The sequence below is a fragment of the Chiloscyllium punctatum genome, chromosome 26 (genome assembly GCF_047496795.1).
Source record: "Chiloscyllium punctatum isolate Juve2018m chromosome 26, sChiPun1.3, whole genome shotgun sequence".
Taxonomy (NCBI): Eukaryota; Metazoa; Chordata; class Chondrichthyes; order Orectolobiformes; family Hemiscylliidae; genus Chiloscyllium; species Chiloscyllium punctatum.
The window spans coordinates 30,432,822-30,460,092 of record NC_092764.1 but is presented as its reverse complement, the minus strand read 5'-3'; the positions used below and the strand labels follow the sequence as shown (position 1 = coordinate 30,460,092).

General features: G+C 45.6%; 1 protein-coding gene across 2 annotated transcripts in view; it reads right to left on the bottom strand.

Moving 5' to 3' along the window:
- chst6 (carbohydrate sulfotransferase 6) overlaps nt 1-27,271 on the bottom strand; it is a 97,809-nt gene that overhangs the window by 15,623 nt on the left and 54,915 nt on the right. Inside the window, exon 1 of one of the 2 annotated variants that reach the window (XM_072596017.1) lies at nt 2,449-2,645. The exons of the other annotated variant lie outside the window; for it this stretch is intronic. The gene's annotated coding sequence lies outside the window, so the exon portion shown is untranslated. Of the gene's footprint in view, nt 1-2,448; nt 2,646-27,271 lie in introns of those variants that run through there. 2 annotated transcript variants of the gene reach the window in all.

Sequence of the window (27,271 nt, the reverse complement as noted above, 5' to 3'; positions counted from 1 at the left end):
ACAGTGGCTGCTAGATCAGTTGTAATTTTAAATCTAAGATAGTTTTTTTTGACAAATAAGGTTTCAAGGTCCATGGTTCTCATTATTCAGATTTAATTTTAACTATGAGGGTTGTTTGTTTCCTCAGTCATCAAGGTGGACATAGCCAAGCCCAGTTCCATTTTCACCTAACATTTAACTGTGCATTTTGAAAACACAAGTCAAGCTTCACATGAATCCTGATGACATCCCGCTCTCTGTCACCACCATTGTCTTCCTTGATCCTTTACCATCTCTGATTTTCCACACAAAGATGAGTAAGAATTTTCTTCAAATAAATATTGGGACAACTAAAGCCATTGCCTTTTGTCTTTGCCACAAACTTCATTCCCTAGCCGTTGCCTTCATGTCTCTCACTCATAACTGAGGCTGAAACAGCTTATTCATAATCTTGATGTTACATTTCCTTAAAAATAAGACAGATTGTCACCAAGGCTACCTGCTTCCACTTACATCAGACCACACATCTCTGTTTAGTGTCACACTGTATTTGATAACACTCCTGAGAAAGATTGGGAGGTTCTTTTCCTACTTCAAAAGTGCTATCTAAATTCCAAGACACTGAACCCAAGATTAGAACAAGGAGCTCAGGCTGATTTTAACAATCCCAAGGTGAAAAGTGCATAATCAGTTGTATTTGCGGTATCAAGTGTCAACATACAATCAACAAATTTAAGGGGAATTTTTAATTATTCCAAGGAATTTCCAGCCCATCTGGATAAGTTGTATATTAACTGAACTATTCGGAACTCAGTGTGGCTTCAAACAATTTGTGACAATAACATTGAATATTGATTGTTATCTTTTTCTCCCTGACATTGCATTATCAATGGGCATGAAAACTTGGGTCAGAAACCTGCACAAGAAAACCAGAGAGAAGACTTTGGGCTTCTGTTTATGGAAGAATATTTGGGAATGCCTGTAGTGTCAAATCTCTTTCAGTTCATGAGCAGTTAAGATGCTCATCTCCTTCACATTTGACTCCCATTTTAATGACTGGATGTAGGCTGCAACAATAAATTGAGGCTACAATTAGATCAGTCATAACCTTATTGAGTAGCAGTGTAGGCTAGGAACAGCTTGTACTCTAGTTTCAATGTTCAGAAATCAAAATGCCTGAGTTTACCCTGTTCACCAGGATACTCACCTCAGTCAAAGTTTCTTAATTCAAAAGATATGATAATTATTTTCTTCATCTTTGAATTTTCATTCAGTTGTATTACTTGTTACTTTAATCGGATAATTTATATTTTACGGAACAAAACATGACCTTGAATTATTGGGGGCAGATCATACTCTGCAGATAAAACATTCACACAGAGAATGTGACTGCATGAAGTTGAATTCCATTTCACTGCACACAAATATAAAAGGAGGGATACGCTATCTGTCCATAAATTTTTACCATCTCAGAAATAAAAATTAATTTGTTAAAATGCTAGTAATCATTTCTCATAGCTTATCTTGTTTTCACAAACGGAGACTCTAAGAGGGCTCTGCCCACCACAATTCGTGTACAGTAATTTGGAGAAGCGATCATGTACAAAGTTTTTGCCTGATCCAAGTTCATTTTCTGAGCTCACCGTTGACTAAGTGTCAGCTCCGAGTTCGAAATGATGACGTACCCAAAAGGTGAACACTAGCGGATGTGGGGACATTGTCTCCAAATTATTCCAAACATTGTAGGAATGATCGATCTACCACCAACTGGAGACACTACACCTACCCACTGAACTGACACTATCAAATGGATCATTCTAAAATGTTCCATTTCCCTCTTCAGCTGCCAGCCTCCCCGCCATCACTCGGCTTGGTTTCAAATAGCAGGAAACACGTTTCGAAAGCCCAGCTGCTTCCATCAGAAATATTCCCAAATCCACAGTTTGACTGAACAAGCACAGGCTAGTCCAGCACAGGAACAGGCCCATCGGCCCACCACGGCAGTGCCGACCGTGATGCCCCTCTAAAAGAATCCTATTTTCTTGCACAGGGTCTACAGCCCCCCCTCTCCATAGCGCTGAAAAAGACTCCAAATGTGAACTGTTTCCTCACCACACACGCCTGCTAGAGTTGCTGGGTTTCTGAAGCTACTGTCTGTTTTTATAAGTCTCCCTGTCCGTTTGACGGTCTGAATGCCTGTTAATAAAGCCCGGTTGAAATAATAGATGTTTCATTAAAACATTTTTGAATGAAATCCTGCCGCATTTCTGGCTGCTGAAGGAAGACAGACAAACAAACATAACCACCACCCCCCCCCACCCCCAACCACACCGAGACCTCCATCTACGGGCTGGAAATATCATTCCGATCAAATGCAGTCTGAAGACGTCAAGATTCACCGAATCAGAGAAAATAAAAGTGATTTAATCCTTTTTAAAATAAAAATTGACGATGTTTCACTGTACTCGCCTGTCAGTTCTGCAATCCTGAATTCAAGCCGGTCTAGCCAAGGTGTAAGTCCTCTTGAATAATAGGGCTCTTTATTTCCAAAGTGTTGGTTGTGGACTGTTTGAGCCAGTCTCCGGAATCCTTTGAGCTCTATCTACAGTCTTCCCCGCTGTGGACTGTCTGAGCGAGTTAATGGTGATCAACTCTCTCTTCTCTTCTGTCTGGAGTACCTCCCACCTCACTCCTCCCACACTGAGCTTCCCCACACACACACACACACACACACAGAGCAGGGATGGGGCTTACTCAGACCTTGCCAGCTGCAAAGCGAGAAGTAGCAGGCACACCCGTGAGCGACAGTTACAGAAACGTAATTTTGCAAAAACCAAACCCTCTTCAGTAAAAGTTTGTTCAGTCTGGCTGCAAATTCGGGGGTGGCTGAAAAAACTGTGAACTGCAGTGTGAACTGCACTCACTAGTAACGAGATCAAGTAGCGAAGGGGGCGGAAGGTTGCTCGTGGTTCCTTGTAAGGAGCCATCGTACGTGCAAACGTGGACATTTTCCCTTCACTAGATGTGAACTTGCTGAAAAGCCTATAACTGTCCTGAATGGAGAGATGACAGGATTTAGTAGTCACTCTTCAACACCCTGAGGTGTCCGCTCTGGCAGGGTTGGTTCCCATTCACTTGTCCGTGCTCACTAACCTCGGACCGTTTCCTTTTTTTAACCTTTCGTGTCCAACAGCTACCCAATGCTTAACTGCTGCTTCACCGCCCCTGGATTCACACCTGGATTCAACCCCAGCCCCTGGGTTCCTGCCTGTCAGGAGCTTTCCAGATTTTTCCCGTGTCTGCGCGGGTTTCCTCCCACATTCCAAAGATATACCGGTGGACTGGCCATGCTAAATTGCCCATATTTTCAGAGTCCGCCGTGGTAAATGTAGGGGTGGGTGGCTCTGGGTGGGATGCTCTTTGGAGGATTGGTGTAGACTCGATGGATTGAATGGCCTGTTTCTACACTGTAGGGATTCTGTAACTTTAAGCATTAGGTATATAGCCTCTGTTTTATTTCAGGATAATCTAGCAGAAAAATCCATCCACGTTTCAGAATGGGAAGCAAAATAGTTTGCCAGATTTCAGCATTGTTGCATTTTTTTTCACCGACATTGAGTTATGTTAAAATAGCGCAGTGGGGGACAGTGAGGTCTGGGAGGAGCAGGAAGATCACAGTTTCGGGAAGGAGCCCTTCATCAGGAATCCTGCCTGACCTGTTGTGCTTTTCCCCTAACAGTCCCGACTCTTAATATAGCGCTGTGTCTATGGTTCTTTTGTGCAAGGGGCGGAGTTGTCAGCTTTATAGACTGCAGCTCCCTAAAAGAAGTTGTCGCATTGCACTTGGTGTGATGGAGCGTAGAGCACTGTTGAATCTAAATCCACCCTTCAGGCAGTGTCTTATTTTCTAGATCATGCCTGTTACTGGAAAAGCAGATCAGGCGGCACTGTTGCCTCATAGCCCAGAGATCCGGGTTCAATTCCCGCCTCAGGCGACTGTCTGTGTGGAATTTGTATATTCTCCTGTGTCTGTGTGGGTTTGCTCCCACAGACCAAAAATGTGCAGGTTAGGTAAATTGCCCGTAGTGTCAGGTGAAGGGGTAAATGTGTGGACTTGTTGGGCTGAAAGGTCAGTTTCCATGCTGTAAGTAATCTAATCATATTACTTAAGCACATCTTTAGATTGTTTGCATGTATTTAGGTTTGAAATATTTAGGTTTGAGACAAGATCAAAGTTAGTTTATTGCAGAATTATTATTAAAAATCACTAAGTAAAAGTGAGGTACAATAACTATAATGTAAAACTATAATGTAAAATGTTTAAAGTTATTAGCAATTTTGACAAGGTAAAGAAGGGTATTCTGTTTCCACTATTTGGTATGTCAGTAACTAGGGGTCACAATTTCAAGTGTGGGATATAGGTAAAGCAGTGTTACTTCTGCAATCATATTTACTTATGCAAGGTAAATGAACTCACACCAGTGTATAATTGTTTCAGCCAAGAGCTGAGTCAACAAGAATGAAAACGATGTGAAGGAAATATATAATTGTTTTTGTATTAACTAAAATGTGCATGCAAGAATGAAATGTGCCTGCAAGCAATAGTAGATGTTATAGACAAATAGATAAAGTGCTGTGAGGGGAGGGGGGTTAAGCTAGATATGCCTGCACAAACAGTAGTTATAAGCACCTGTTTCCCGCTTCTGCAAAACCAAGAACAAACCAAGGTCATAAGACCATGACAAGTGAGGGAAATATAGATGGTAGTGAAGAAGGATATACCTAACAATGGCCCACAGCAGGATGTGGTCAAACGGCCTTGTGAAGCCAGAAATAAGCATTTTGTCACAGACAAGGCTGGATAAGGCAAGAGATATGGAACTGTAAAACCTGCGCCCACACCTCCTCCCTCACCTCTATCCAAGGCCCTAAAGGAGCCTTCCACAACCAACAAAGTTTTGCTTGCACATCCACTAATATCATTTATTGTATCCGTTGCTCCCGATGCGGTCTCCTCTACATTGGGAGACTGGGTGCCTCCTAGCAGAGCGCTTTAGGGAACATCTCCGGGACACCCGCACCAATCAACCACACCGCCCCGTGGCCCAACATTTCAACTCCCCCTCCCACTCTGCCGAGGACATGGAGGTCCTGGGCCTCCTTCACCGCCTCTCCCTCACCACCAGACGCCTGGAGGAAGAACACCTCATCTTCCACCTCAGAACACTTCAACCCCAGAGCATCAATGTGGACTTCAACAGTTTCCTCATTTCCCCTTCCCCCACCTCACCGTAGTTCCAAACTTCCAGCTCAGCACTGTCCCCATGACTTGTCCGGACTTGTCCTACCTGCCTATCTCCTTTTCCACCTATCCACTCCACCATCTCCTCCCTGACCTATCACCTTCATCCCCTCCCCCACTCACCCATTGTCCTCTATGCTACTTTCTCCCCACCCCCACCCTCCTCTAGCTTATCTCTCCATGCTTCAGACTCACTGCCTTTATTTCTGATGAAGGGCTTTTGCCCGAAACGTCAATTCCGCTGCTCCTTGGATGCTGCCTGAACTGCTGTGCTCTTCCAGCACCACTAATCCAGAATCTGGTTTCCAGCATCTGCAGTCATTGTTTATAACTAAGGCAAGAGATAAACAAGAGTAATGGGCACCGGTCTTAGAGAGGTCGGAGATGTAAATAGGGGAGGAGCAATGGGATGGAAGAATAGGAACCAAATTACATAAATGTTGTGTACTAGTTGAATTTAGTGTGTGTGTGTGTCCCTGCCTTGTGGACAGTGGACACCACACCCTCTTGCAAGAGTAAAATAAATGACACTACTGATTCAGATCTTGTCTTGGACTGAAATTATTGAAGTGAGTGAGCTTCATTTCTCACAATTGGGGGCCGTCCAGGATATTCTTCCATCACTGAGGGGGGTTGGGGAGGCGGTGGCTGGCCCTTTCACTGGGAAGACGTGTCCCTTTCACAATTGAGGAGCGGTCTTGTGTCCCAGTTTGGTCCGCTCCCTTGGGTGACTGGTACGAATCCCACAAGAGAGACATCTGAATCAGACAGTGAAAGGAGGTTGATAGGAAATACAGCAAAAAGAGGCCAGGCAACTCTATGCACAGACCAAGGTAAGAAAATTGACTTTTAAGTACTGCCTTGGTGGCCGGGATTGAGTTTTAGTAGTTAATAAGGGACTAACGAAGGAACTCAATATGGGCTGTGCCGTGGGTACAATGGAAGCAATGGAAATGGAGGCGGGGTCCCTTACAACATATCTTCAGAAAGTCCTTTGGGCAGGATATTGTGGAATTGGAAAAGAAATACTTATACAAGGGAAAAAGATTATTAAATATTGTTGCTTTGTATGGACTAAGGAATCCATTCTTAATCCCGCCGTCTTCTGGCCAAAGTACGGGTCGGATGAAGACTGGGTTTATAACTATTTGAATTTATATGTCAATGAAAAACAGCCTTACAGTCAGGAGAAATCAGATTATGCTTCAAGTCGGAAGGGCTAGTGGCTGAAGGGCTACTGAGGGTACACTTTGTAACTAAATCATGGCCAGACATCCAGAAACATATTCAAAAGATAGAGGGCTGAAGCGAGGAGCACCCAGAGGTGTTGTTGCGGGAAGCTCAGAAAGTGTCTGTGAGATATGATGTGTGAGAGAGAGAGAGAACGAAGAGGGCTGTACAGCTGGTAGAAAGTTTCACCCTTTATGATTTGGTTTGAATGCACATTTGTTTGTCGGTGATTGAATGTTTGTGCTTTATTCCCTGGAGCTTGAGTTCCAGGATTGTTTTGACTGTGTTTTTTATTATGGAAACTTAACATGATTTATTTTAAGGTTAAGGATTCTATAGTGATTATGAAATAAACAATGATGATTCCTGTTGTTTTTACAGGTCATGACTGCCTTACTGAGAAAAAGTGAGGACTGCAGATGCTGGAGATCAGAGCTGAAAATGTGTTGCTGGAAAAGATCAGCAGGTCAGGCAGCATCCAAGGAGCAGGAGAATCGACGTTTCGGGCATGAGCCCTTCTTCAGGAATGAGTGCCTTACTAACAGTTTCTAACTAATCTCTTTTATCCTTACATAAAAGCGATTTATGGAGGACAGTTGAAGTTTCAGTTCAACATTAGATTGTAGTAAAAAAAATCCTATGGTTAATATCTGTGACCTTGGATTCGGCCACTATTCATGCATTAGAAGTTTTGTTTTAACTTGAATAGACAAATCCTTTTAAGGCAGCTCCAATTATTTCACAACCTGTAGTATTGTAATTGAGCAATGATTGGTCAGGGCTACTTAAGAAAACTAATTTTGGATTTAAATTAAGGAACTAAAACTGGGTAATTATAGTGGATTTCAAAGTTGGGAACTGTATGCATTTTACGTTTTAAATATTGAATACTGAATAACTGAGTTTATAATATATAAATATATATTTACAAGTTGGGAACAGGCTTTAAAGTTAGACAAGCATAAATTGATGAATTGGTATTTGAAGTTATGGGAAGCAAGAAATATTGCAATATTTCTTAAAAAAAAATTCCCAAGGTCTAACTAAAACATTGGGTGATGAAGAACTGCCATGAGGTGGCCCTAAGGCTGTTCAGTTGGTTAAATCGGGTCAGCGATTGATCTGGCAACGTAACATGAGAAGTCGAAACAAAAGGCAAAAATAATGATAAGCCACGGTTGATGAGATAATAAAGGAAAGGACAAAACTAAAAGGAGAAAGAAACTGGAATGGTCAGGGAGGAGATGTTAAGGGGTCTGGTGGAAAGGAACAAGGATCGAAGTGGAAATCCCCACAGGCAGGATGTTATTACTGTGAAAGAACGGGTCACTTTAAGAGAGAGTGTCCAGATTTGAAAAAGGAAGTGAAGACAGTACCGTTTGTGAATCTTGATGAAAAATAGGGGTGTCAGGGGTTCCTGCCCCCGGGGACCCACCAGGAACCTTTGATAAATTTAAAGGTGGGACTTTATAAAGAGGACATAGTTTTCCTAGTCGATACAGGGGCAGCAAGGTCATCCTTAAAATTTAAGCCCAAGGCAGTGGGAATGAAAGAGTCAATTGGATTATGGTGACAGTTTTGTGATGAGAGGCATGAAGAATCAGTTTTGCGCTCATTGACAAGATACTGTCACCAAATTGGGGATTGAATTAACTGCAAATGGTGCTATGAAATGTGTTGAGGTTCTTAAAAATGAATGTGCTCGAGCAAAACAATTACAGAAACAGAATGAGAAAGCACAAGTGACTGGTAAACAAACAGAACTGCGCAATTACAGTTTTAAAAATGTTTTGGTCATTTGTTGCGTTTCCACCCTGAATGACAGATAATGATTTTTATATTTATATAATATACAAGTAATAATTAATATTTATAATAAATCAATTGTGCTAACCTGAATCAATATTAATTGGCAGGATCCCTTCACACAGTCTCAGTGATCTGTCATATTGATTCATGGTTAATTTAAAACATGACTGCATTAATTCATTGTTAATTAAAGAATGGAAAGCTACATTACTGGCTGATGAGGTAACGAAAGAAGCAGCCCTGAATCCACAGGAAGCGGTGGTTTATTCCCTAATACCTACTGTCCCAGGTCCCCGGGAAGCTCCTATCTCTGGCCACTGCCAATCCCAGAAACTAAAGATTTGTTCTTAAAGAAGTATATTCTGGACTTGTCCTCCTCTTTGTCTTTCCTCAGGAAACAGGGTTTATTGTCACAGACTCTGCCCCTTGAATTCGCTGTTCATCCGATTCAACCGGGAGATTGGGTCTTAGTAAAATCATGGACAGGGACTAAATTGTAACAGGACTGGGAAGGGCTGTACCAGGCTGTTTTGACCCCTGAAACAGCAATAAGAATGGCAGAAAAAGGCTGGACTCACTACACTCTGATCAAAGGGCCAGTGGAATCTCCAGTTGAGGAAGAAGTCTGGACAGCCGAATCAACGCAAGAACCACTGAAACTCAGGCTAAAGAGACTTTGAGTAACCAATTATACAGTGGCGACGCGAGTATGGGATTATTTCTATGGGATTATATATTAAGTCTTTTGGTGCTTCAACACGATTTTTAGAATGCTGGGGATGCTTAGGGTGATGATACAAGCTCTCTTAATATTGGGATTTTGTCAAACATTATTTCCATATGTGTTATTAACGGTTCCTGAGTCTGATAATCCGCAAGTAATAGATGTGATGCATGTAGTTTAGTAAATTGTGGGGATGTAGATAATCAGAGACAGTACAGCAGCTCAGAGATACATCTTAAGTCCTTTGGGGATGGTACCTGGTATAATGGTCTTGTCACAATACACCAGGCCCCCTTCTGACCAGCTCTCTATTGTCCTAATAAAGAGCATAACCCTATATACATAACGATAAAGAAAACCACATGGCACAAAGCAATTCTGGAGAGGGTGGGGGGGGGGCCACCTATGAGATACAGTTAAATGAAACATTTGGGATAGAAATGAAAGCAAATGGGAAGAATTTCTCGGGCTGTTGTTTTCAAATTAGCGTAGGAGAGGGAAACGGGCAGAACTACTGGATAATAAGGTACAACCTTTCACCCCTCCCAATGATCCTAAAGTAGTAAAAATTATAGAGGTAAAGAACGTGAAACAGACCATCGAAATAGAAACTGGATATGGGGATGCAAATACCTGGGTTGACTGGGTAAAGTATACTGTAAACAGTCTGAACAAGAGCAATTGCTATGCATGTGCCTCCGGTAGACCAGTGGCCCAGGTGGTTCCCTTTCCGCTCGGGTGGAAGCGAGACAGGAAGGGCATGGAATACATGATAGCCCTGTACCAGGATGAGGCTGCATGGAATGATAGGAACTGTGCCTCCCTATCTCTGATGTTCCCTCTCTTGGAGAAGAAAGACTTAAAAGCCCCCCCCTACGTTTTCAGCCGCAGTTGGAAATCACATGTCGTGTGTGTGTAGACGAGGTACAAGTCGGTCCAGAGATATGGGGGAGCTGAAATTATGTTATTAAGAATGTCACCAAAACGGACAAGGGAGGGAACTACCCAGCACTAAAGGTTCCCCGAGCGGATCTGTGGTGGGACTGTGGAGGCAAAATATTGAGACCCACCCTACCTCCGGATTGGAGAAGGATATGTGCAATTGTACAATTGGCAATTCCATTTACCCTGGGATTTGAGAAGGAAAAGATAGTAGAGAAAAATGGAAGGAGTAAGAGATCACTGTTCGACACTTCTTTCAATGATAGGATTTATCTCGATTCTGTAGGAGTCCCGGGGGGGTGGTGGAGTGGGGGGGGGGGAGAAGGTTGGGGGGGTACCTGATGAGTTCAAGGCTCGCAACCAGGTTGCAGCAGGCTTTGAGTCAGCTCTATTCTGGTGGGTAACAATTAATAAAAATGTAGATTGGATAAATTACATTTTCTATAATCAAAAGTGATTTATAAATTATACAAGAGATGTGGTTAAAGGAATATCACAACAGCTTGATGCAACAAGTAGGATGGCATGGGAAAATAGAATGGCCCTTGACATAATTCTAGTGGGAAAAGGGTGTGTGTGTGATGTTAGGAAGAAGCTGTTGTACCTTTATTCCTAATAGCACTGTGCCTGATGGTTCAATTAGTCGGGCCTTAAGGGGATTGACTACCTTAGCAGAGGAACTGGCTGAGAATTCAGGATGGCTTGAATCATGGTTTGGAAAATTGAAGGGGGTGGTGGTTTCCATCCTTACTTCCCTGAGAGTAGTAGCAAGGATATTGGTAGCCATTGGCTGTTGTATCATACCCTGTATACGAGGGCTCACCCAGAGACTGATTGTGACGACCTTAATGAAACAAATGCCCCTAAAGAGCAATCGGAGAGAAGGGGTCTAACTGTTAAACAATGAAGGAATAAGTGACCTCAGGGAGATTTCCAAAATAAACGAAATTTTGGGTAAGATGCTCGTCAATTTGGAAATGACATCAGAAAAATGCAGAAGGTAACAAATGATAATTAAAGAAAAAGGGGGAAATTGTGGGATATAGGTAACGTACTTTTACTTCTGTAATCATATTTACTTATGCAAGGTAAATGAACTCACACCAGTGTATAATTGTTTCAGCCAAGAGCTGAGTCAACAAGAATGAAAACGATGTGAAGGAAATACATAATTGTTTTTGAATTAGCTAAAATGTGCATGCAAGAATGAAATGTGCCTGCAAACAATGGTAGATGTTACAGACAAATAGATAAGGTGCTGTGAGGGGAGGGGGTTAAGCTGGATACGCCTGTACAAACAGTAGTTATAAGCACCTGTTTCCCGCTTCTGCAAAACCAAGAACAAACCACAATCAAGAAGTCATGAGATCATGAGGTCATAACAAGTGAGGGAAACAGATGGTAGTGAAGAAGGATATACCTAACAATGGACCACAACAGGATGTGGTCAAACGGCCTTGTGAGGTCAGATTTTTGTCACAGACAAGGCCGGATAAGGCAAGAGATAAACAAGAGTAATGGGCACCGGTCTTAGAGAGGTGGGAGATGTAAACAGGGGAGGAGCAATGGGATGAAAGAATAGGAACCAAATTACATAAATGTTGTGTACTAGTTGAATTCAGTGTGTGTGTGTCCCTGCCTTGTGGACAGTGGACACCACACCCTCTTGTAAGAGTAAATTAAATGACACGACTGATTCAGATCTTGTCTCGGACTGAAATTATTGAAGTGTATGAGCTTCGTTTCTCACACAAGTTTGTCAGAAAGAGAGCAAAAAATGAGATGTGGAAAAACTTTTTTATTCAGACAGTTCTTAGGTTTCAGAATGCACTGTCTGGGAGAATGGTGGAGGTGGATTCCGTAGGAGGTTTCAACAGAGAGCTGGACATATATTTGAAAGTGATGAAGTTAGAGGGCTACACAGATAAGGCTGGAGAATGGGTCTAGCTGGGTTGCTCTTTCGGGAGCTGGTACAAACATGACGGGTCAAATGTCTCCTTCTGTAGTAAAATGATTACACATAGATACAGATAAAAGATATTTATAAAGCTGAAAGTCAGTTCAATCCATTGTCATTGTAAGCAAGTTACTTGCTTGAAGATTTATCTTTCAAAGTGAAAATTTGTAAATTTGAAGTCAGAATTCAACCATGTGATGGCTTTTGCAGTTTTGTAGTTGAAGATTTCTTTCACATTTCTTCCAGGATGGGTTCTGGAAGGTTTTTTTTTTCATTTTAAAGACACTCGATTGCCTAATTCAAGACAGTTGTTCTTAGCCAGTTTGCCTTTCTCTTCTCTGGTGCTGTCTCATCTTAGTGCTATTGTTCTTGGTGCCACATTTTAAAATGATATGCCACAGACCATAAGATGTAGTAGAAGAACTAGGCTTTTTGGCCCATTAAATCTACTCTGCCATTTTATTATAGCTAATATATCTCTCAGCCTCATTCTCCTGCATTCTCCCTGTAACATTTGATCCCCTTACTAAATTGGAACTTACTTAGTTCTAACAGTTTGGATGGAGCAGTTTTTGTCAGACATGTGCAGGAAGGGTTCCTGATGCAATATGTAGATAGGCCGACTCAAGGGGAGGCCATATTGCATTTGATGCTTGGCAACGAACCATACCAGGTGTCAGATCTCTGGATGTGACACCATTTTGGTGATAGTGATCACAACTCTGTGACCTTTACTATACTCATGGAGAGGGATAGGAGCAGATGGTATGGGAAAGTATTTAATTGGGGAGGGGGAATTACAATATTATTAGGCAGGAACTAGGGCACCTAGATTGGGAACAGATGTTCTCAGGAAATGCAGAATGGAAATGTGGAGGTTGTTTAGGAATGACCTGCTGATAGTGCTGGACAGGTTTGTCCCATTGAAGCAAGGAAAGGATGGTAAGTTGAAAGAACCTTAGGTGACAAGGGATGTAGAACATCTAGTCAAGAGGAAGAAGGAAGCTTCCGTAACGTTGATGAGGCAAGGATAAGACAGGGCTTTAGAGGGTTACAGTGTAGCCAGAAAGGAACTGAAGAATGGATTTAGGAGGGCTAGAAGGGAGCATGAGAAAGCTTTAGAGGGCAAGAGGGTTTTCTAAGGCATTCTACACTTGTGTGAGGAACGAGAGGATGCCCAGAGTGAGGGTAGGGCTGATCAGGGTTAGTGGAGGGAATTTGCACCTGGAGTCGGGAGAAAGTACGGGAGGTCCTTAATGAAGACTTTGCTTCATTATTCACTACTGAGAGGAAATTTGACATTTCTGAGGACAGCGTGAAACAGGCTGATATGCTAAAACAGCTTGGTGTTGGGAAGGAGGATGTGCTGAAAATTTTGAAAAACGTAAGAATAGATAAATCCCCTGAGCCAGAAGTATATACTGTAGGTTACTACAGAAAGCGAGGGAAGAGATTGCTGCGCCTTTGGTGATGATCTTTAAGTCCTCGCTGTCCTTTGGAGTAGTGTCAGATAATTGGAGGCTAGCAAATGTTATTTCCTTGTTCAAGAAAGGGAAAAGGGATAATCCTGGGAATTACAGACCAGTCAGTCTTACGTCTGTGGTTAGCAAAGTATTGGAGAGGATTCTGAGAGACAGGATTTATGATTACTTGGAAAACCATAGTTTGATTAGAAATGGTCAACATAGCTTTGTGAGGGACAGGTCATGTCTCATGCACCTTATTGAATTCTTGGAGGACGTGACAAAACACGTTGATGAAGGTAGAGCAGTGGTTGTGGTGTATACTGATTTTAGCAAGGCATTTGAAAAGGTTCACCATGACAGGCTCATTCAGAAAGTAAGGAGGCATGTGATACAGGAAACCTGTCAGTCTAGATACAGAATTGACTGGCCCATAGAAGACAGAGGGTGGTAGTAGACGAAAACTATTCAGCCTGGAGTTCAGTGACCAGTGTTGTTCTGCAGGGATCAGTTTTGGGACCTCTGCCCTTTGTTATTTTATAAATGACTTGGATGAGGAAGTGGAAGGATGGGTTAGTAAGTTTGCCAATGACACAAAGGTTGATGGAGCTATGTATAGTGTGGAGGGCTGTTGTAGGTTGCAACAGTACATTGACAGGATGCAGAACTGGGCTGAGAAATGGCAGATGGAGTTCAACCTGAAAAAGTATGAAGTCATTCACTTTGGAAAATTTAATTTGAATGCAGAATACAGAGTTAAAGGCAGGATTTGTGGTAGTGTGGAGGAACAGAGGGATCTTGAGGTTCATGTCCATAGATCCCTCAAAGTTTCCACCCAGGTTGATAAGGTTGTTAAGAAGGCATGTGGTGTGTTAGCTTTCATTAGCAGGGGGATTGAGTTTAAGAACCATGAGGTTATACTGCAGCTCTATAGAGTCCTGGTTAGACCATAGTTCTAGTCACTTCATTATAGGAACGATGTGGAATGTTTGGAGAGGGTGAAAAAGAGATTTACCAGAATGCTGCCTGGACTGGAGGGCATGCCTTATGAAGAAAGGTTGAGAGATCCAGGGCTTTTCTCATTGGAGCGAAGAAAGCTGAGAGGTGACTTGAAGGAGATGTACTTGATGTTGAGGGGCATACATAGAGTGGATAGCCAGAGACTTTTTCCCATGGCAGAAATGTCTATCACAAGGAGGCATAATTTTAAGGTAAGTGGAGGAACGTTTAGAGATAGGTTCTTTACTCAGAGAGTGGTGAGTGAGTGGAATGCACTGCCAGCAGTGGTAGTAGAATCAGAAACATTAGGGCCATGTAAGCAACTCTTGGATAGGCACATGGAAGTTAGTACAGTGAAGGGTATATAGGTTAGTCTGATCTTAGAGGTAGGAGAAAAGGCTGACACAACATCGAGGGCCGAAGGGAATGTGCTGTACTGTTCTATGTTCTATGAAAATGAATAACCTCTATCTCTCTCTTAAAGACACTCAATGACTTGGCCTCCACAGCCTTTTGCAGCAATAAATTCCACCGATTCTCACCCCCTGGCTGAAGAAATTCCTCCTCATCTCAGTTTTACAGGGCCATCCCTTGACAATGAGGTTATGTTCGAACTAGATCGGGTTGGGATATCTGGTTGGCATCTGGTTCCATGCTATACATCTCTATGACTCTATGACTCTATGTTCATGTGCCCTCGTCTCTCCCACTCGTAAAACATTGTCTCCATGTTCACTCTGTCCAGACCTCTCAGTATTCTGTAAGTTTCAATCAGATCCTCCTTCATCCTTCTAAACTCCATTGAGTACCTTAAACTCCATCTGCCACTCTCTGGCTCATTGGCTCAGCTGATCTAGATCTTGTACTTTTAGATAACCTTCTTCACTGTCCTCAATACCACCCATTTTGATGTCATCCGCAAACCTCGATATTCTCATCCAAATCATTTGCATAAATAACAAACACGGTGGACCAGCACCGATCTTTGTGGCACACTTCAGGTCGCAGGCTCCAATCTGAACAACAACCTTCTACTATCACTCACTGTCTTTTGCTGTCAAGCCAATTTTGGATCCAATTAGCTGTCTCCCTGTATTCCATGTGATCTAATTTTACTAATCTGTCTCCCTGTATTCCACGTGATCTAACCATACAAACCTGTCTACTGTGCGGAACTGTGTTGAAGGCCTTATTAAAGTTCATATAGACAATATCTATCTATCTTCTTGTCACCTCTTCAATAAACTCAGTGAAGTGAGTGAGACACGATTTCACATGCACAAAGCCATGTTGACTATCCCAAAATCAGTTCTCGCCTCTCCAAATTCATGTCAATCCTGTACCTCAGAATCTCCTCCAACAGCTAACCAATTGGTTGGCAGTGAATTAATAAGGATCAGCTAAGTGACTGTTGGCAGCTTTTATGTGTCTTGTTTTAAAATCAAATGATCCCTCTAAAATATAGAATACTTTAATTGCATGAAAATGACAGTCATGGCTCAGTAGATGGTCATCAGAAAGTTGTAGGTGTAAGTTCCTCTTCAAGTAACAAAAACAGAAATTGCTGAAGAAAGTTACCAGGTCTGTCAGCATCCATGGAGAGAAATCAGAGTTAATGTTTTGGGTCCTTCTTCAAAACATTACAGTCGAGGTTGATACCTCAGCACAATAATGAGGGAGAGAGGCAGACAGAGTCCTCTCTTCCAGATCAGATAGTATATGACAGCCCAGTCGGTTTTATCACAAGGGGTAATAAATGGAAGGCAATACTGAACTTAAGAGCAGGGAAATCATTCGAGTTATTCATCCTGTCCTGGTCAATATTTATCCATCAACCAAAACTACAAGCAAAGATAAACTGTCCAGTTACTACAACTTTGAAATTTATGGCAGCTTTCAGTGTGCAAAATTGACTATATGTTTCATCTATTTTAACAGTGACTAGCTCCGGAAATAATGTGGAGGTGTCAGTGTTGGACTGGGGTGGACAAACTTAAAAATTACACAACAGCAGATTATAGTCCACCAGGTTTATTTAGAAGTACAAGCTTTCAGAGCGCTGCTCCTTCGTCAGGTAACTCATGCAGAAGGATTATAAAACACAGAAGTTATAGCAAAAGATCATAGTGTCATGCAACTGATGGGATATATTGAACATACCTAGATTGCTGTTAAGTCTTTTGTCCTTTAGAATGTGTTGCAGGTATCAATTCATTAATATGTAAATTCCAGAACTTCTTTCAAGTCACATCCACAAGATAGTTTAAGGTTTTTTTTAAAAAAGTGACATCTAACTCAGACAATGCATAAAAGGTGTGAGGTTAGAGAGTATCTGTATTCCAATCTTGAGTCAAACTGGTTCTATTTCCAAAGTAGAAGTTTATAACATGTCACATGGATTGACAACCTGCAGATTGTGCAGTTTTTGAACAAAATAGAGTGTATCTGCATGCCAACCCGAAAAAATATTAATGTTTGTGTTTGGCAAGTGAGTCTTTTCAGCTAGCCCAGCCTCATGTTCCTGTTCCCCTACTGCTACTTTCGTTTTTGCAAAAATATATTTTATTCATAAAATATCTATAAGTACATTTCAAAACATTTCAAATCAGATGTTACAGAAAATATGATAAAATATCACTTGTCTCATGTGAGAACCTTCCACTCATTGCTGCATTTAAATTGAAAATCACGTGACAGTAACCACATATTGTTACAAGCATGTAGCATGATGGAACGTATAAGTTACCAATCCCTCAGTATGTTGTCGTTGAAAGGCCTTCCTACACTGCACCTTTGCTGCAATTACAGCAAGCTTTAGCGCGTACCTCAGCATGTATCCCTGGACTTTGAAATCAACGTTCCTGCTCATTTTCTTTCTGGCAGGGTGGGCCTCTGAGGTCTGTGCGGAGCAGCAACTTCCGGAACCAGAGGTCAATGCTGCAATCAGCGTTCTGACACCAATTGCTTTACATGGAATATGCTAGTCTGCAACACTATCAAGACAAGTCTTTGCAATTGAATACCACTGTTACTGCCCTGCTAATCCTCCACATAAGATGAAATTTTTTTGGTGTTCATGCTAGACAGAGATTTTTAATGCATTCATGGGATGTGAGCATCAGGGTTATACAGCAGCATTTATTCCTTAGCCCTAAATGAATGAAAAAGTGATACTGATTACTACAAGTCTTCGCTTCTTTTGTGTCACTAGCAGCTGTAACTCATATTTGTACACAGTGGAGATGGATAAAGAAGATTTATAATGATGATACCAGAACTAAGAGGTTATGAATATCAGAGCACAGTGAACAAGGTGAGAAGAGGCTGAGAGTTGAGCTGAGGGGTTTTGATGAGTAGGTGTGGAGAAAATATTTTGACATCCAACGATGTTTAGGTTAGGTGGATTGGCTATGCTAAATTACCCATAGTTTTGAGAAATGTGCAGGCTAGGTGGATTAGCTATGGGAAACGTAAGGGTTACAGGGATAGAGTAGGAAGTGGGTCTAGATGGGATACTGTTCAGAAGGTCTGGACAGTGTGGACTCAATGGGCTGAATGGCTGCTTCCACACTGTAGGGATTTATTTTATGATTCTATGTCTAGTAGCGACTCTGAAACTAGGGACAATAAAAGTAAAATAGTGACTAGCAAGAAATGAAACTGACCATGGGTTTGGGAGAGATTTTCACAAATTCTGACGTTTCCACTCTGGATTGAGCTCCTCATAGCTGTTTATTGTCTGTAATTGCACAGATTCACTACCCATTGAGAGAAGAATTTTCTCCTTGCTCTGAGATTGTGCTGACTGGTTCTGGACTGTCCCACAAGAGTGATTGTAATGAGGTCAGCCAGGTGGACCTCATAGAATATGAGTTCTCTGATTGAGTACTGTTAATCTGGTCCAATCAGGAAGTCCTGGATGAGAGATAATAACAAGATTGTTGCACTTCAGTCCCACGCTCCTGATCTTCGGGCACCCGGTACGGAGGAGGGAGGGCAGGTCCGAGGACCTCCTCGTGGGTCTGCTCCTGGGCCTGGCCAAACTGGCCATCAACAGGTCCAGGCAGCGGGCCGTGGAGGGGGTCGTTAGGGCCGACTGCCTGCCTCTCTTCCGGGGTTACGTTAGAGCCCGGGTGTCCTTGGAGAAGGAGCACGCGGTGTCCACCGACACCCTGGAGTCGTTCAGGGAGAGGTGGGCGCCGCAGGGAGTGGAGTGCGTCATTTCTCCCTCCAACTCTATTTTGATTTAGTCCCTACCCTCCCCTTCACTGTTTTGCTCACACAGCATTGCCCTGTGGTTTGAAGGGCAGTGCTTGTCACTGGCCACTCGGGTGTCTTTCCTATCTTCCTGGTGGTGGAGATTGAATAAAGATTCGTGCACTTTGTGTCTTTTCACTGTGTCTCACACCTGCACACACACACCATGGGTGCTGGGGAATAAAAATAAGCACTACCGCACTTAGGCGGTAGTGTGGGGGTTAAAAAAAAAAAAAAAAAAAAAAAAATAAAAAAAAAAAAAAAATAAAAAGGGGCCGTTGGCCCGGGTGTCCTTGGAGAAGGAGCACGCGGTGTCCACCGACACCCTGGAGTTGTGACTGGCCACTTGAAAAAAAAAATAACAAGATTGTTGCACTTCAGTCCCACGCTCCTGATCTTCGGGCACCCGGTACGGAGGAGGGAGGGCAGGTCCGAGGACCTCCTCGTGGGTCTGCTCCTGGGCCTGGCCAAACTGGCCATCAACAGGTCCAGGCAGCGGGCCGTGGAGGGGGTCGTTAGGGCCGACTGCCTGCCTCTCTTCCGGGGTTACGTTAGAGCCCGGGTGTCCTTGGAGAAGGAGCACGCGGTGTCCACCGACACCCTGGAGTCGTTCAGGGAGAGGTGGGCGCCGCAGGGAGTGGAGTGCGTCATTTCTCCCTCCAACTCTATTTTGATTTAGTCCCTACCCTCCCCTTCACTGTTTTGCTCACACAGCATTGCCCTGTGGTTTGAAGGGCAGTGCTTGTCACTGGCCACTCGGGTGTCTTTCCTATCTTCCTGGTGGTGGAGATTGAATAAAGATTCGTGCACTTTGTGTCTTTTCACTGTGTCTCACACCTGCACACACACACCATGGGTGCTGGGGAATAAAAATAAGCACTACCGCACTTAGGCGGTAGTGTGGGGGTTAAAAATAAAAGAAGAAAAAGAAAAAAAAGAAAAAGAAAAAAAAAAAAAAAAAAAATTAACAGGAGATTTACGAAAAAAAAAAAAAAAAAAAAAAAATAACAAGATTGTTGCACTTCAGTCCCACGCTCCTGGTCTTCGGGCACCCGGTACGGAGGAGGGAGGGCAGGTCCGAGGACCTCCTCGTGGGTCTGCTCCTGGGCCTGGCCAAACTGGCCATCAACAGGTCCAGGCAGCGGGCCATGGAGGGGGTCGTTAGGGCCGACTGCCTGCCCCTCTTCCGGGGTTACATTAGAGCCCGGGTGTCCTTGGAGAAGGAGCACGCGGTGTCCACCGACACCCTGGAGTCGTTCAGGGAGAGGTGGGCGCCGCAGGGAGTGGAGTGTATTATTTCCCCGTCCAACTCTATTTTGATTTAGTCCCTACCCTCCCCTCCACTGTTTTGCTCACACAGCATTGCCCTTTGATGTGAAGGGCAGTGCTTGTCACTGGCCACTTGGGTGTTTTTCATATCTTCCTGGTGGTGGAAATTGAATAAAGATTCGTACACTTTGTGTCTTTTCACTGTGTCTCACACCTGCGCACACACACCATGGAAAAAAAAAGTTAAGAATGAATATAAACAGGGGATCACACAGCATTGCCCTTTGATGTGAAGGGCAGTGCTTGTCACTGGCCACTCGGGTGTCTTTCCTATCTTCCTGGTGGTGGAAATTGAATAAAGATTCGTGCACTTTGTGTCTTTTCACTGTGTCTCACACCTGCACACACACACACTATAGGTGCTGGGGAATAAAAATAAGCACTACCGCACTTAGGCGGTAGTGTGGGGGTTAAATATAAAAAAAAAATAAAAAATAAAAAATAACAAGATTGTTGCACTTCAGTCCCACGCTCCTGGTCTTCGGGCACCCGGTACGGAGGAGGGAGGGCAGGTCCGAGGACCTCCTCGTGAGTCTGCTCCTGGGCCTGGCCAAACTGGCCATCAACAGGTCCAGGCAGCGGGCCGTGGAGGGGGTCGTTAGGGCCGACTGCCTGCCCCTCTTCCGGGGTTACGTTAGAGCCCGGGTGTCCTTGGAGAAGGAGCACGCGGTGTCCACCGACACCCTGGAGTCGTTCAGGGAGAGGTGGGCGCCGCAGGGAGTGGAGTGCATCATTTCTCCCTCCAACCCTATTTTGATTTGATCCCTACCCTCCCCTTCACTGTTTTGCTCACACAGCATTGCCCTGTGGTTTGAAGGGCAGTGCTTGTCACTGGCCACTCGGGTGTCTTTCCTATCTTCCTGGTGGTGGAAATTGAATAAAGATTCGTGCACTTTGTGTCTTTTCACTGTGTCTCACACCTGCACACACACACACTATGGGTGCTGGGGAATAAAAATAAGCACTACCGCACTTAGGCGGTAGTGTGGGGGTTAAATTAAAAAAAATATACAATAACAAGATTGTCTACAGCTGTAAATGTTAACTGTTTTTTGTAAACTATGTTTTGTAATTGCTTAATAAAATATTTTTTTAAATTAAAATAAATAAAATAAAAATAATAACAAGATTGTCAAAGTTGGCTCTGAGGAAGCCAGACCAGCGTCAAGTGTTATGCATGTGTAAATAAAGAGTGACTTGGTGATAGGATACTGGTCTTCGTGGAGTTATTTCAGGTGACACCTACACAATCTAAGATTCTGACCCACTGTTAGTGCAGGAATAGTGATACACTTTTAATTCAGGATGGTGCATGACGTAGAGGAGAACCTGTAAAAAAAAAGAAAAAAACCCAAGATTGTCAGACAGCCTGATCACTCTGAGAGCTGGCTCTGAGGGAGGTGGATTAGTGTCAAGGACTGTCCATCTGTGTCAGGGCACTGACTCCTATCTAACTGGTTACAGTCAGTGTGTACTGCTGGTTTCTGTTTTTTTGTGGGGGGGAGCCTGATTCCTAAACTGGCGGAACCATATAAACAGTTTGTCAACTGGTATTTCTTTTTTATTATTGAGGACTGATTTTTAAACTGTCTGATCTACACAGTCAATGTGTTTCAGGTGTAACTCAGTTCTCATTAGGGGATTGTTAGTTCACTGGCTGGTTACAGCCTGTGTTACTCTTTACTCTTTTACTTTGAGAAGAGGACAATATTGATTCTATGGCAGGGCTTAGCCCTTGGTCTCTAGTTTACTTTGTTTTTCTGTATGTGTCTTCACTTTTTTTTGGTGTTTTGGACTGAGCCCTTGTGAGAAAATACATCTCACCAGATGAGCTGTTCCTTGAGGAAGGCCTGGCCCTGTGATTGCGCCTCTGTAAAGACTGACCACCTGTGTGTGTAATGGGAGGTGAGCACTTGCTGTATTCTGGAGTTTGGGAGAAGACCCTGCCTTCGGGAGTGGACCAAACCCCTGTGAGTTAACTGCACCTTTACAATGTACTGTGTTCCTGTGAGTGAGCCTGGTTCTCTATGGATGGGAGAAAGTGTGGACTGCAGTTCTGGAGCCCAGAGTTCAAAAGTGTGGTGCTGGAAAAGCGCAGCAGGCCAGGCAGCATCCAAGGAGCAGGAGAATCGACATTTCGAACATAAGCCCTTCTTCAGGAATGAGGCTGGTGTGCCAAGCAGGCTGAGATAAAAGGTAGTGGGGGGAGGGGGGAATTTGGGGGAGGGGCACTGGGAATACAATAGGTAGAAGGAGGTGAGGGTGAGGGTGATAGGCCGGAGAGGGGGTGGGGGTGGAGAGTTCGGGAAGAGGATTGCAGGTCAAGAGGGCGGTGCTGAATCCGGGGGTTGGGACTGAGATAAGGTGGAGGGTGGGGAAATGACAAAGCTGGAGAAATCTACATTCCTCCCGTGTGGTTGGAGGGTTCCTAGGCGGAAGATGAGGCGCACTTCTTCCAGGCGTCATGTGGCCAGGGTCTGGCGATAGAGGAGGCCAAGGACCTGCATGTCCTTGGCGGAGTGGGAGGGGGAGTTAAAGTGTTCAGCCACGGGGTGGTTGGGTTAGTTGGTGCGGGTGTCCCAGAGGTATTCCCTGAAATGTTCCGCAAGTAGGCGGCCTGTCACCCCAATGTAGAGGAGACCACATCGGGTGCAGCAGATACAGTAAATGATGTGTGTGGAGGTGCAGGTGAATTTGCGACGGATATGGAAGGATCCATTGGGGCCTTGGAGGGAGGTGAGAGGGGAGGAGTGGGCACAAGTTTTGCACTTCTTGTGGTTGCAGTGGAAGGTGCTGGGAGTGGAGGTTGGGTTGGTGGGGGTGTGGACCTGATGAGGGCGTCATGGAGGGAGTGGTCTCTCCAGAACGCTGATAGGTGTGGGGAGGGAAATATATCCCTGGTGGTGGAGTCTGTTTGGAGGTGGCGGAAATGACAAAGGATGATACGATGTATCCGGAGGTTGGTGGGGTGGAAGGTGAGGACCAATTGGGTTCTGTCCTGGTGGCAATTGGAGGGGCGGGGCTCAAAGGCGGAGGTGCGGGAAGTGGAGGAGATGCAGTGGAGAGCATCGTCAACCACGTTGGAGGGGAAATTGCGGTCTTTGAAGAAGGAGGCCCATTTGGGCTGTTCGGTAGTGGAATTGGTCCTCTTGGGAGCAGATGCGGCGGAGGTGAAGGAATTGGGAATATGGGATGGCGTTTTTACAGGGGGCAGGGTGGGAGGAGGTGTAATCTAGGTATAGCTGTGGGAGTCGGTCAGTTTGCAGTAAATGTCTGTGTTGCGTCGGTCACCCAAGATAGAAATAGAGAGGTCTAGGAAGGGGAGGGAGGAGTCTGAGATGGTCCAGGTAAATTTGAGGTCGGGATGGAAGGTGTTAGTAAAGTGGATGAACTGTTCAACCTCCTCATGGGAGCACGAGGTAGCGCCAATACAATCATCGATGTAGCAGAGGAAAAGGTGGGGGGGTGGTGCCAGTGTAGCTGCGGAAGATGGACTGTTCCACATATCCTACGAAGAGACCGGCATAGCTGGGGCCCATGCGGGTGCCCATGGCTACTCCTTTGGTTTGGAGGAAGTGGGAGGATTGGAAGAAGAAGTTGTTAAGAGTGAGGACCAGTTCAGTCAGTCGAAGGAGGGTGTCAATGGAAGGGTACTGGTTGGGTCGGCGGGAGAGGAAGAAGTGGAGGGCTTGGAGGCCTTCGTGATGGGGGATGGAGGTGTATAGGGACTAGATGTCCATGGTGAAGATAAGGTGTTGGGGGCCGGGGAAGCAAAAATCATGGAGGAGGTGAGGGCGAATGTAGGTGGGGAGTTCTTGGACTAAGGGGGACAGGACCGTCTCGAGGTATGCAGAGATGAGTTCGGTGGGGCAGGAACAGGCTGAGACAATGGGTCGGCTGGGGCAGTCAGGTTTGTGGACTTTGGGCAGGAGGTAGAAACAGGCGGTGGGGGGTTGTGGGACTATGAGGTTGGAGGCAGTGGATGGGAGATCCCCTGAGGTGATGAGGTTATGGATGGTCTGGAAGATGATGGTTTGGTGGTGAGAGGTGGGGTCATGGTCAAGGGGGCAGTAGGAGGAGGTGTCCGCGAGCTGGTGTCTAGCTTCAGCGGTGTAAAGATCGGTGCGCCAAACTACCACCGTGCCTCTCTTTTCTGCCGGTGTGATAGTGAGGTTGGGGTTGGAGCGGAGGGAGTGGAGGGATGTGCGTTGCGAGGGTGAGAGGTTGGAGTGGGTGAGAGGGGTGGACAGGTTGAGGCAGTTAATGTCGCTGCAGCAGTTGGCTATGAAGAGATAGAGGGCGGGTAAGAGGCCAGCACGGGGTGTCCAGGTGGATGGGGTGTGTTGGAGGCGGGAGAAGGGTTCGTCAGAGGGTGGGCGAGAGTCCTGGTTGAAGAAGTAGGCGCGGAGGCAAAAGCGGCGGAAGAGATGTTCGATGTCTCGCCGCGTGTCGAACTCATTGATCCGGGTGCGTAGGGGAATGAAGGTGAGGCCTCTGCTGAGGACTGATCATTCATTCTCAGGGAGGGGGAGTTCGAGAGGGATGGTGAAAATACGGCAGTGCTGGGAGCTAGGACCTGGTGTGTGGCTGGAGCTGGGAGTGGGGGCAGGGTTAGGCGTGGGGGCGGAGATCGGCGTGGGGGCGGAGATCGGCGTGGGGGTGGAGATTGGTGTGGGGGCGGAGATTGGTGTAAGGGCGGGGTTAGGCGTGAGGGCGGAGATTAACATGGGTCGGAGATCGACGTGGGAGGGCGGAAATCGACGTGGGGGGCGGAGATCGATGTGGGAGTGGCGTAGCGTGCGGTGTGGTCCTTGAGCAGATGAGTGATGTCACTGGGGGCAGAGGTTGCTGTGGTGATGGCAGCTCCAGGGGCGAAAGTGGCTGCGGCGACAGCAACCTTGGGAGCGGAAGTGGCTGTGGCGACGACAGCTCCGGGGGTGGAAAGGGCTGCGCCAATGGCAACTCCGGGGGCAGAAGTGGCTATGGCGATGACAGCTCCAGGGGCGGAGGTGGCTGCACCAACGGCAACTCTGGGAGCGGAAGTGGCTGTGGCGACGGCAACTCTGATGGCGGAAGTGGTGCGCCGGGCAGAAACGGCGCTGGTCCCAGTGGCCATGGATCCCGCAGCGGCCGCGTATCTGTCGGCAATGGTCTTCTTGGCGATCGTGGAGGCAGTTGTCTGGGCGGCGATCGCGGAGGATGCATGGTCGGTGGTGGCTGTTGTCCGTGCGGTGGTGGGGGTGGAAGTGATGTCACCGTTCGCCGCAGCGGTGGTAGCTGCAGCAGCCGCGTGGGCAATGGCACCCGAGCGGTTCCGGAAGTCACGAGAAGGTTCAGGAACGGTCAAGGAATCCGGAGTGTGGGGGTGAGTACATGAAAGTTTTTTGTACTTACTTTCTTTGATGTTCGATATGGCTAGGAAAAAACATTTGTTCAGTGTATGAATTCTTCAGAGGATGAAGAACAGCAAAGGTCCTTTGCAGGTCTGGGACAGTGTTGTCCTGAGCTGGGGTAGGGCTGACTGCAGGGAGTGTAGGTAGCGGTGCATGGCTGTGAGCGTGGAGCGGACAATCCGGAGGGAGGTCTGTTGCTGGAGGCTTCGGATTTGTTGCAGGTACTGGTTGTCCTGGTTGGGTCCAAATTGTGTTGGTCTGAATGTAGTCCGGAGTCTATGCGGGGTCAGTCGGTTCCGTAGGCAGGTGCTGAGGAAGGAGATGTGGCTGTGGTAGCGAGTTTGTTTCAGGACGTGGCTGAAGAGCTTCAGGGCAGAGGAGATGACCTGGGGGGTGCAGTGAGAGAGGGACTCACTGAGATCCTTGTAGAGGGAGGAGGAGAGCTTCTTCAAGGTAGGCATACTTGCAAGAGGATTCGCAGTAGATTAAGATCAACTAGGATCTCAGCCCGTTTGGCACACCAGCCTCATTCCTGAAGAAGGGCTTATGCCCGAAACATCGATTCTCCTGCTCCTCGGTTGCTGCCTGGCCTGCTGCGCTTTTCCAGCACCACACTTCTCAACTCTCTATGGATGGGCCAGGCCTCTATGGAGACTGAACACCTGTGTGCTGTGGGGGGTGCATTTGCTGCCTTCAGGATTGGGCTCTGCCCTCTGTTGTGGACTCTGTTTTTAGCAATGGACTCTGCTGTATGGAGTTTACCCATTTCTGACAATGCACTTTGTATACTGGAGTGGACTCTGTTCATGGGAATAGACTCTACATTTTAAGAGAACTGTTTATGGTAATGGACTCTGTGTACCAGAAAGGACTCTGTTGGTAATTGACTGTCTTGTTGCTTGTTGGGTTATCACCTGCACTGCCTTGTGTCCCTGAGTCTGGCAGGCCTTACCTATGCTCTGGGAGGCTCATAGGTTGTCCTGAAAGCTGTCAGCTGGAGAGTGGGTAGGCCATCCTGTGAACCTGAAGGTCGGTAGGTTGCCCTGGAGGGTGGGTAGGCCACCCTGATGCCAGTCGCCCCAAGGAGCCAGAAGGTGGGTAGACCGTTCTGAGCGCTGTCGTCCCGAGAAAGGGTAATCAGGACGAGTGGTCCTAGAGGTGGTCAGGAGGTATCAGAGCAGCCAAGAGCCAGGAGGTGTGTAAGGGCAGGCCGAGATCCGGAAGTCTTGTGGGCTGTCCTGCATGCTGTTGTCCCAGAGAAGGGGACGGGCTGTCCGAGAGGTGGCCGGAAGATGTGTCAGGGCAGTCCACAGGCCAGATGGCGCATCAAGGTGGGCAAGAGCCCGATGATATGTAGGGGCAGACCGAGAACCAGACGGCTGGTAGGCCGTCGTTAGTGCTATTACCCCAGGCAGGTACCAGGGTGGGCTGTCCTGGAGGTGGCCGGACGGTTTGTCAGGGTGGACAGAGAGTCAGAAGGGGCGTAAGGGTGGGCTGCCTTAGAGTGGCCGGATGGTGTGTTGCTTGGCGTCTGTATTTTATGTACTGATTTTATGCAATTGGACTGTCTTTTAGGTACAAATGTCACTGTCACTGTTCTGTAATGATTGAAATTGGGATTTGAGGTTTCTGCTCATTTCCCTGAAAACTGGTTGATTGGTTGGGTTTGGGGCCTGGCTTTGCCATTCCTCTCCGTTGTAAAATTGCTGTTTTTGTATACAGCTGTTAATGTTAATTGTTTTGTAAACTCTGTATTGTTGAATAAAATTCTAACCAGGAGATTGAGTCTCCTCAGTGTAGAGGGAAAAAAACAAGATTGTCAGACATCCTGTTCACTCTGAGAGCTGGCTCTGAGGGTACTGGATCAGTGGTGAAGGACTCTCCCTT